The sequence below is a fragment of the Macrobrachium nipponense genome, chromosome 36 (assembly GCF_015104395.2).
Source record: "Macrobrachium nipponense isolate FS-2020 chromosome 36, ASM1510439v2, whole genome shotgun sequence".
Lineage (NCBI taxonomy): Eukaryota > Metazoa > Arthropoda > Malacostraca > Decapoda > Palaemonidae > Macrobrachium > Macrobrachium nipponense.
Genome location: NC_087220.1, coordinates 51,741,612 through 51,752,750, shown reverse-complemented (window position 1 = coordinate 51,752,750; position 11,139 = coordinate 51,741,612). Strand labels below are relative to the sequence as shown.

General features: G+C 38.3%; 1 protein-coding gene across 2 annotated transcripts in view; it reads left to right on the top strand.

Annotated features, from left to right (window-relative positions):
• The window catches only part of LOC135203654 (kinesin-like protein KIF27), a 647,339-nt gene that overhangs the window by 513,326 nt on the left and 122,874 nt on the right, over positions 1 to 11,139 (top strand). The window lies entirely within an intron of this gene.

Genomic DNA, 11,139 nt, shown 5'->3' with positions numbered 1-11,139 from the left:
TATTTTTTCTATTTTTTTCTGTCTCCTATGCTATACCACAACGTATAATTTTTCAATTAAAAAAGAAAAAATATCATTAGTATTTTGTTCCATTGCAATCCTTTATGAATTTTTTTCTTGGCCTCCATATTTTTATGTAAATAAAATTTTCTCCTTTGTATTTCTCGAAGATTTGAGGTCTCTAATATATAGTTTATTATTTTTAATTTTCCTCCATAATATTTTGTACTTTCAAATCTTTCAGAATTGCTTTTCGTTCTCCCAAAGAATACTTTAGTTTCAACTTATTACCAATCAAGCGATTATTTTTAAGTTAGGATTTTATAAATAACTTTTTTTTATTCTCAGTATTTAGTAATCTTTAGTTGTATAAATTTCATTTTCTATTAGCTGTTAATGTTTTTTAAATTGCTAAGTTTTGATCATTCATATATTTTTTATTTATCATTTTTACTCGTAAACATAAATTATTTTTTTGGAGTTTTTTTTTTATATAAGTAAGAACTTTTTATGTCGAATTTTGCACATCTTGAATATTTTCCCTTTCGTCAGTAAACCCTGGAATTTATATTTTCCTATGATAATTGTTTTACGTAAATATTTTCAATATTGATTTAATATCTCTTTCTCCCGTCATTTTTGTAAATACCAAAATTAATTCATCCAGTAAATATCTAGATAAATATAATTTTCATTTTTACCTCAGTTATTTTTTTTTTTTACCTTAGCCAGGACAGTTTAAGATTTAGCATTACATTCATTCAAAGCAATAAATACCTCAATATCAGTTTAGTCATTCTAGCAGTTTTATATCGAGCTGAACCTAAGATTTATATTAAACCCTCAGTTACTATTACGCTTTTATATGCAATTAGCATTTCATGCTTTATACTATGAATAAAAAAAATCGTGATACATGTTAAAGGAATTTCAATATAAAATTTAAATGATTAAGATTGGTTGTCCCTTGAATACGAAACTTGTCAAGGTCTTACTCAACTGTAACTTCAAATGAAGTAGCAGTTTTTATTTGTAGGCTAAACAAACATCCTCCTCTCTCTCTCTCCTCTCTCTCGTCTCTCCCCATCTCTCTCTCTCTCTCTCTCTCTCTCTCTCTCTCTCTCTCTCTCTCTCTCTCATTAAGTCAGTGACCTTCATAATTATCAGTATTTGTTGTCCCAAAAGTTTAAACTTATGTTTTACTATACTCTACTGGTCTATGACAAGCTTAGAGAAAGGGAGAAAAAAACATTTATAAATATATTTACTTTTTTTCATTTTTCATCTTCATAAGATTATTATTTTTACGTTAATTGAACTAATTTTGTTTAAGTTCTCTTTGGAATAAACTCATATCTCGGGTAATTAGTTATGATACAATTTTATTTTATAGTAAATTTTATTTCTGAGTACTGGTATTTTGTATACATACCCACAAACACATACTCACACACAAATATGCGTTTTGAGTTTTATTACGTACGTAAACTACTTTCATACATTTTGAATTCCTTCTCTTATTCGCTTTCTACACGTATAAGTTGAAAGTCTGTTTTTTTTTCATATTCTTTTGTTTCTTATTTAGTGAGTGTTTTTTTATACAAACTTCCTTAATGAATAAGAATTTTTTTTTTAATCAGCTTCTCCTCAGGCCAGCTAATCGCCACTTTCTTTTGCCTAAGAAGTATTTTCATTGAAGCCAGCGGCAGTTCGTACTTAAACCAGTATCTTAAGTATTCTTTAGCATTTAAGGAACGTGTCCATATATTTGTCTGTGTTCTTGTCTGTTTTTTTTAGTTTATTTGTCACTTGATGCGTCTCTTGCTGTCTTTGTCGTTGCCTGAGGCTGATGATGAATGCGAGCATGACTTTGTGTTTGACGCTTTATTTGTTGGCAGCTTTGAAGCGAAGTGATTTTTTTGACAAAGCATTTGGTTTAATTCTCTGTGTGTGTGACTGTTTTTGTAAAGTCTGTTTGAATTGTTTGTGATTATTATTATTATTATTATTATTATTATTATTATTATTATTATTATTATTATTATTATTATTATTATTTTGGAGAGCTTGTTTCCATTTTGGATAGCGTTGATGTCCGTACATTCTGAAACTGTAGCAAGTTTGAGTGTTTTTGTAATTTACACCGCTACACTAATTGCAGTTTGTAGGATACACCCAGTACACTGTCTGTATGTATGTATGTATGTATACTTGATGTCTAGAATTACTGTGAAAGAAAATACAGGGCTTTGTATTTCATTCTTGATTTGGTTAGGTTAGCTATATCCAGTGGGAGGTTATACGTGTGTGTTTGTGTGTAGGTGCGTATATTTTTATGTATGTGTGTGTATGTATGTATGTGTTAGAATTTGAGTGATATATATTTGAGCTCGTTTGTATCTTGTTGTATGTTGTCTTCTGTGTACACTGTGTATATATAATGTATATGTATGTAGATGTGTGTATATGTTTGTATGTATACGTATACGTATATATGTATATATATGAAGACTTTAAATGCCCTCTTACCACAGTCTCCCTGCCATTCATTGTAAACGCAAATTTTATGAAACCAGATAAACGTTCTCCTAGTTGTATATATTTGAAAAATATTACAGCGATTCCTAGTATGCAGAAAGAGCCTCGGATTTCTTCTTTATGGAGAACCGTTCATGGTGGATATGAAGAACATTATTTGGAAGGAAAAAAATATATTGTCTGTGATGAAATAAGGAGCTTTGACATCTTCCTCCTGAGATACTGCTCTTGATAGATGATAATTGGTGGAAGTGAGCTAGCTCTCTCTCTCTCTCTCTCTCTCTCTCTCTCTCTCTCTCTCTCTCTCTCTCTCTCTCTCTCATTTGTTGGTCACTTAACTGCCTTATAGTGAGATTTCAATTCTCTCTCTCTCTCTCTCTCTCTCTCTCTCTCTCTCTCTCTCTCTCTCTCTCTCTCATCCGTTGGTCACTTTGAAATTTCTCAGCTGTTTTCAATTTGTCTTAAACTATGCAGTTATGAATATTTGACTCGCCCGAGAATATCCAAAGTGCCTGTCTCCCTGGAGAGAGAGAGAGAGAGAGAGAGAGAGAGAGAGAGAGAGAGAGAGAGAGCGTGTCGAAGCTTAACTGGAAACACCTCGTGTGTGTGTGTGTATGTGTGTGGGGTTACAGATTGAATTCCCTCCTTGTGTCCTGAAGGAACACATGCTACTTAAGATCCCCACAACCGTTCATGACGACCCAAAACACCTAGTTCAACTCCTTGCCCGGCATTAGGCCTCCGGACGAAACAATCTGGCACGAAACGGAAGGATGTGTTAAAACCCCCCACCTCCCACCCCCACTCTCCACCCCTCCCCTTCCCTCCCTCCCTACCCACACCTTCTTCTTCCAGTGTTCTATTATTGCCTGGGAAACAATTTATGATTATCGTTCCCACCTAGGGCCCTCTCTAGGGGCGGCGGCCCCTCCTCACGCCCTCCCGGATCTACTGCAACCCCTCACCCTTCCTCCTACCTACCTACCCCCCTACCCCACCCTTACCCCTCCCCCCTTACCCCTTACCTCCCCCTTACCCCCTCCCCCTACTCACCATTTCAAAAGTCTTGTATCGTCATACCTGAAGAAGGAACGTCGGTCGCGACCACGACTAAACTGCAGGAGAAGAGGAAGTCCGTCCTCCTTTCCTCCTCCTCCTCCTCCGCCTCCTCCTCCTCTTCCTCCTTCCTCCTCCTCCTCCTCCCTCCTTCCTCCTTCTTCCATCACCTCCGTTTTGCAAATGGATCGCGGATATAGATGAGAGACAAAAGATACGGACGTTCACCGCTGAATATTTTTCTCTAGATTTCCTCCCCGACCGGGCGCTCTCCCCCCTCCCCGCCCCCCCCCCCCCCGCCCACCTGACCAAGCATATCAAGGACGCCGTCATTTTTCGAGGACGTTTATGGCTCCGGAAACAAACGCGAACGTATGTACACACGTATGTACGCTTGGCGGACCCAACACACCCCTTCCCTACTCCCACTCGAAAAAAAATAATGTCTCTTTTTACTCTGGTGTGAAGGTTAATGTTATATTTATGTGATCTCGTGGTGTCGGCTCTCTCTCTCTCTCTCTCTCTCTCTCTCTCTCTCTCTCTCTCTCTCTCTCTTATGGTGTGTGTGTGTGTGTGTGCGTGTGTATTTACTAGACTAGGGATAAGGTACTAACACACCTGTCTTGCGTAATGGCAACTTGTATAAATATCTACTGGATGAGATGAATGACGTCACGTGGTACGGAAAGGAATGCATTGTGGGTTTAGCAAAAAATACACCAAAGAGAAATGTGACAGAGAAATGACGATTAAGGAGTTGAGCTGAGTTAGGAGTTATAAAATGAGAGACTATAATGTCCTGATGGAAATGAATCTTGAATCGATGTCATTTTTAAAAGATGAATACCCGAGGTATGTGAAACGATAGAATTTTTATTAAGGAGCAGAGAAGAGTTAGTTAGGAGTTTTAAAAATATTCTCTGTTGTTCTGATAGAAATGTTAAATTGATGAATGTCATTTTTTAAGAAATCAATTCTATGTTTGGCCAGGGAGGCCGAGATTTGACAGGCGTATAGTGGATAGGTGTATACGGCAGAGCGGCTGGCCTTCTTCAGGGAATGAGAAAGAGGAGGGGAAAGTAGAAGAAAAAAAAAAACGTAGTATGTGGGAGCGACTGAACACAGAACCTTTTGTTTGTTGTGATTTGTACTGCCGGCGGAATAGCCATAACAGTCAGGGCTCTTCGAGGGGCGCCCTTTGGAAAGATTTTTCCTCTACGGAAGGCTATTACGTCAAGCCAGGGAGGGCCATCTCTCTTCCTATTGATGCCTTTTGGGGGCCCCCTTTGGGGTTCCTTCTTTTCTCTCTCTCTCTCCCTCCCTTCCATCTCTCTCTTCTCCCTCTCTCTCTCTCGTCTCTTCTCTCTCTCTGTTTGTTTTTGTTTTTAGAGCCTTTTGTTAGTTTTTGCACAGTGCCTTTACACACTCTCCTCTCTCTCTCTCGCTCTCTCTCTCTCTCTCTCTCGTCTCTCTCTCTCTCGAACTTTACTCTTTTGAGCAAAGCTTTTACACGCTCTCTCTCTCTCTCTCTCTCTCTCTACGAAGCTTTACTATGAGCAAAGGGCTTTTACTCTCTCTCTCTCTCTCTCTCTCTCTCTCCATCCGATGGTCACTCCCGTTTGTGTGTGTGTGTGCGTGTGTGAGTGTGTGTTTCCTCCAACCGATCGCTCTGTGTCGCGGTCTGTCGCTACTTGTCGCGTCCTCTAATAGGATCTGTGAAGGATGACCCTCCTCTTAAGGCTTCTCCTGGGGTCGATTAGGGTTTTGGCTCTGACTATTAATTAGGCGCTGATGGATATCGCCATCAGGGAGAAGACGCGAGTTTGCGTCAAGCGGGCCTGTACAACGTTCTCTCTCTCTCTCTCTCTCTCTCTCTCTCTCTCTCTCTCTCTCTCTCTCTCTCTCTCTCAGCTTTACTCAGTGTAAATTTTTTTACATTCTCTCTCTCTCTCTCTCATTAGTAGGAGTCTGTGCCTTGCTAACAATTATACTACTTATATGGGTAAATATTCCATCTTGATAATATATTAATCTCGGTGAAATATTGATAGTAATTTCCATGTAAGACCAAAGTATTTTAATAGATAATATACCACCGTGTGCTTTCTTCATGTAAGTGTATAGTATACACCAACGAAATCCCAATAAAGACTTGTAACGAACCAATTTATTTCGCCGGATATATTTCGTTCAAAATCCAGAGGTTAACGATACCGCTTGAGAGGGGATCATTTACCAAATAATCCTATTTGATGTTTCTTATTTATAAACGGAAACTTTAATGATGGGATTTATGCCACTGGTTTGTTTGTTTGTTTGTTTTTATTTGAAACGGGAAACGAGAATGCGTAACGCCATTAAATAGAGTCACGAAATCGTCAAGGATTCGGTCCCCCATCTGGACGTGATGTTATCCATCTCTGTAGTTGTTTATTTAGTTATTTGAAATAGCTGTAAATTTCAAGTCAGTGGCCCCTTATGAATAGTGTTCATCTACTGAATAATAATAATAATGTTAATGATAATGTAGATAAATGAGACCTGATCCTTACTTATAATTTTAATTAAAATCTTTAAATCTTTGATAGAATGTGATTACGATGAGTCGTAACTCGAAATGAAATAAGCGACATTCGAACTCGTTCTATAATAGAGGTCATCTGTTTACGAGGTTCTAAAGAACGCTGTTTCAGCATACCTGGCTTCCAAGTCATGAAATCGCTTCAGTTGTTTGTTTATAAGTGTTTTTTCTACGGTCAGGGGTATATGAAAGTTTGTAAAAAAAATCAAAGTCAATGCGTGTCCAGGAAAAATAAGAAAAAAAAAGAGAGATAGGTTCAGACAGCGCTGTTGTTATATTAAACAGAAAACACCGGAATACAGCAAATGGCTCTTTTACCATTCAGCGAGGTGATGTGTCAAACTCGACCTCTTTGTAATAAGGTTCCATTTGCCATCATTTTGAAAAGAGCAGAGCATGTAATATACGCATGTGTTTCGTCACCCATGATCATTTTTTATCGCCAAATTTACTTTATAAAACTTTAGAAGTCAGTAATGATGAAACGTAAAACGTGTCAGTTCTAATGACTCATCATGCCCATTTTCGTCTGCGGTAATATTTCAAGACCAAAGCATGTAAGGTATGCATCAGTTTCCTTATTTATTAGAACATTTTTCGCCACATTTATTTGTAAATAATCTATAAATGTTAATAAACACTTATTAACCCTTTTATCGCCAAGTTTACGTGTAAATAAGTTACAGATATTAATAAAAATGTCAACCACCTCTCGCTGAATGACGCAACATATCCGGGGCTTCCTCTTGTGTAGATTGGCGCCAAACAAATCTACGGTCCCCAAAACCCCCGTTTCATTATTGCCGACCCCGGGGGTAAACATCCGCTTACATTATTATGTGACATGGCCTCTAATGAGATGAAATGAATGATTAATATATTGGGATAGTCTAAATTAGCTTTCTCATAATGAAGCCTCTTTTATGGCGAAGTATCGAATTATGTTAATGAAATGAATTTTGAGGCTCAAACGTTCCGGCATAATGAGCCGCGGAAGGTTTTTGATATTTGATTGGCATCAAAGAAATCCGCGTAACTGGCAACTCGGCGATGATGAGGCGTCGCGACGATTAAAATATAATGGACTGGGGTTGCCTCTTGCTAATTTAGTATGAGCTGGAGGTCGATAAGTATTATCTTTTATATTTAAGGCGTTATATTCCTAATTGTGACATATTAATACATCTTATGGCTTTTATTTCGACGCTGGCCTCGCCCCGTAGTCGGGAACAAATATTTATTCGCGGAAGGCTTTGTTCCCACCAAATTGCCATATTCAAAGGGGACACAGGACCGCTAAGGGTTTATTGGGAGGTAGGAGAAGCGGAAGGAAGCGTGAACACCCGATGAATAAGACACACTCACACAGGCGGTGGACAATAGCGCCCCTAATCACTGAGAAAAAAAAATAAAAAAAGATACCTTTTATCAACGGTAGTGACAGACAAAGTATCCCAATTTTTTATTTACTTTTGTCTCATGGCAAAATTCTCTCCTTATTTTCCTTCCTGCTTTTGTATGTGGTTATTGTGGTGAGGTATATTGCCCTCCTCCTCCTCCTCCTCCTCCTCCTCCTCCTCATTGTCTGCCCTACCCCCTCTCATTATCCTTGATTCAAGAAGAGGATGAGAATGAAATGTGTTACACGAGTACCATCGATTGTTATCAGAGGGGCGAATTGCACTGGTAACAGGGTCATTTGATTGGTGCTTGTTAAGGGATTTTTGGCGGCTTGTGTAAGTCAACTGCGCGTGTGTGTATGTATGACGGTTTGTCTGTAATATACATACGTAGGGATGTCTAGTTTTCACTTGTTGGTAAATATGAAGTGTGTTTGTTTAGCGTGTTAATGGCAATTAAAGGGTGAATAGAACAGGGACTCTCTCTCTCTCTCTCTCTCTCTCTCTCTCTCTCTCTCTCTCTCTCTCTCTCTCATATTTTAATTCCCGTATAAGCGTCTTTGACGCAGAAGCGCAAACCTGTAGATATAGCTGTTATAAGAGGAGCCTCCCTTCCTCGTATTATTGGTTAGCCATAGAAAATAAATTTAAACGTGGCCACGCCCCCCTCCCTCATAAGAAAATATTACTTTGTTTACGCGGTCGGCGCTGTTCAGGTGACTACTGAATTACGCACGTATAACGCGAGCGAGCGCGCTGACGCACATCATGCGATGTGTTGAATTGTCTTTATCCTACTCGGCGACGGCGTATTCTTTCATAAATTAAGTCTATTATAGTATCAATATAAGAAGCTCCCTACAGTTGGTCGTCTTAGTTATGAAGTTGTCAGCGTCAGGTTGGGTCAGTGCTCGGTTGGGTGACCGTAGATGAATACGGAGTATTAGCGCATTCGATATACTTAGGTCTCAGCGTCAGGTTTGGTCACTGCATGGATGGGTAACTACCTACAAAAGCCCAAAATCTTTTGTACGTGAGATCCCATGACCACAAGTGGAAGAATGGCCATGTGGCATGCGACCTCATCCCAAAAATCAGTTTACAAATGTAAACAATTCTAAGTATTTTTTTTTTCTTTTCAAGAAACTATTCCCAGTAGCATGAGAGGCACCCGAAACTTTGCATAAAGGATTAAATAAAAGAGTTAGTATGCATAATAAGTTAGAGGTACAGACTAGGATTAAGAAAAGCAATTAGAAGCCATAGGGAATGAATGATTATCAATGGAAGCAGTGGAGGTAAATATTGCATTGGTGGAGTGAGGAGTCACTGATGAAACTTATAAGTCTGGTAATGTGGGATGGACATGTGGAGAAACTGGGAGATGAGAGAGTGAAAAGGGATAGTGAAAAAGGTGAGGTTACCTGATGTGATGGAATGATATGGTGACAGAAGTGACAGGATATATCTTTGGATATGTATGAACCTCAAACCTAAATATTTTTTTAAGAGAATGGATAGGCGCTTATGTGTGCCGTGCTATACGTGAAGTATCTGTTGAGTGGAATCGTGGAAATAAATGTATTTGTGTTTGCATGACATTTAAAAAGCATGTCTTTGTCTTTTTGTTAATACTCAACTATTACACCAGGACTATATATATATATATATATATATATATATATATATATATATATATATATATATATATATATATATATATATATAGATATATATAATTCAGTACCGATTATGCACATATAAATATGGTTATTCATCATAATATAGGTATTACACAGTTACTTCGCCCTTTTAAGTCATCTCTCTCTCTCTCTCTCTCTCTCTTCCTCCTCTCTCTCTCTCTCGACTCTCTCTCTCCTTATGTTTATTTACCTTCATCGTTAACCGGGTACGTAAATCCTATGCCCCAAATTCCATGGGTACCACTCTAGGTCATCTTCACCTCCCTCGGTCCTCGATTGCTGGGTATTGAACAAGTTAGCGGATTCATCCGAAGCCTCACGGGGGTACGGAGAGGGGGTCGGAGGCCTCTTCAAGAGGAATGTGGTGTTGGGGGAGGGGGAGGGGGAGGGGGAGGGGAGGGAAGGGGCCCGTCTTCAGAGAGAGTTATGGTTCAATTGTTGCTGATTAGGCAAACGCCGAAAAAACAGTGTTGAGGAATAAGTTGGAGAAAGAAAGACCCTTTACTTTACGTCATAAGATTTTGGGATTATTCTCATTTGATGTGATGTCGCGGTCAGTAAACAAACTTAGGGAAAGCAGTAGGTCTTTCTTTAAGGTTACCTTAGTAGAATCTCCTGATTCTACTATTGAGGGATATCTTCCATACGAGCAGAGAAGAAAAACGTAATTTATTTTCCATATTCAATATGGTTTCTTGGGTAGATGGACATTTACGGACATTCTTAACGTTCATTAAGTAGTTCATTGATTAGTTTTTATTATTACCTGTAATGGAATCTGAATTAACTATGGCATCGGGTTTCTGATGGGAAATTAAGTAATCTCGTCTTGAATGCGTCTGTTTTGCTGTTTCGTATATCTTTAGAATTCTCTGGATGTACGAAGCCTGTCTTCAAAACAATAACGTTTGAAAATGGAAATATTACATCCCAGAAACCAAAAAGGATATTACAGACTATAAAGTAGAAGTGATCAAAGAAAGACTTTTCGATAACAGATTAATTTGAGTCTCACGAGGAACACCAATTTGGTTGTGGTTCATCTCCACATCAAATCACATTTATCATCGGGTTAAAGACCATATTGGCGTTTCCTTTTGAAAATAAATACTAGTTCCGGCCTTTGTTAATATTTTGTACTAAAGACAAAATTTGTCATTTTAGATGTTATTTATTACCCCTTTTTAATTTTTTTTTTACTGAGATTCTGTTCAGTTGTCTGTTGTATATATCTTTTTGAAAGACTTTTTAAAGCTCTTTATAAGCTAATGGGTATAAATCAGTATCTTTTCAAAATAAATTCTCTCTCTCTCTCTCTCTCTCTCTCTCTCTCGTCTCTCTGCTCTTCTCTTCTTTCTCTCTTCTTCATCTCTTCTTCTTCTTCTTCTTCTTCCATTTCACCTTTCTCTCTCTCCTTTCAGCTTTCTTCCCTTTCACCTTTCTTTCTCTCCTTTCAACTTTCTCTCTCTCCTGTCACCTTTCCTTTCAACTTTTTTTTCCTTCCCTCTCACCTTTCTCTCTTTTCAACTTTCTCTTTTCACCTTTCTTTTTCCCTTTCGCCTTTCTCTCTTCAACTCTCTCTCTCCTTTCAAATTTCTCCTTTCACCTTTCTTCCCTTTTACCTTTCTCTCTCTCTCCTTTCACTTTTCTTCCCTTTCACCTTTCTCTCTCTCTCTCTCTCCTTTCAACTTCCTTCCCTTTCACCTTTCTCTCTCTACTTTCAACTTTCTTCCTTCCCTTTCACCTTTCTCTCTCTCCTTGCAACTTTCTTCTTTCCCTTTCAATTTTCTCTCTCTCCTTTTAACTTTCTTCCTTCGATTTCACCTTTCTCTTCTTTCAACTTTCTTCCTTCCCTTTCACC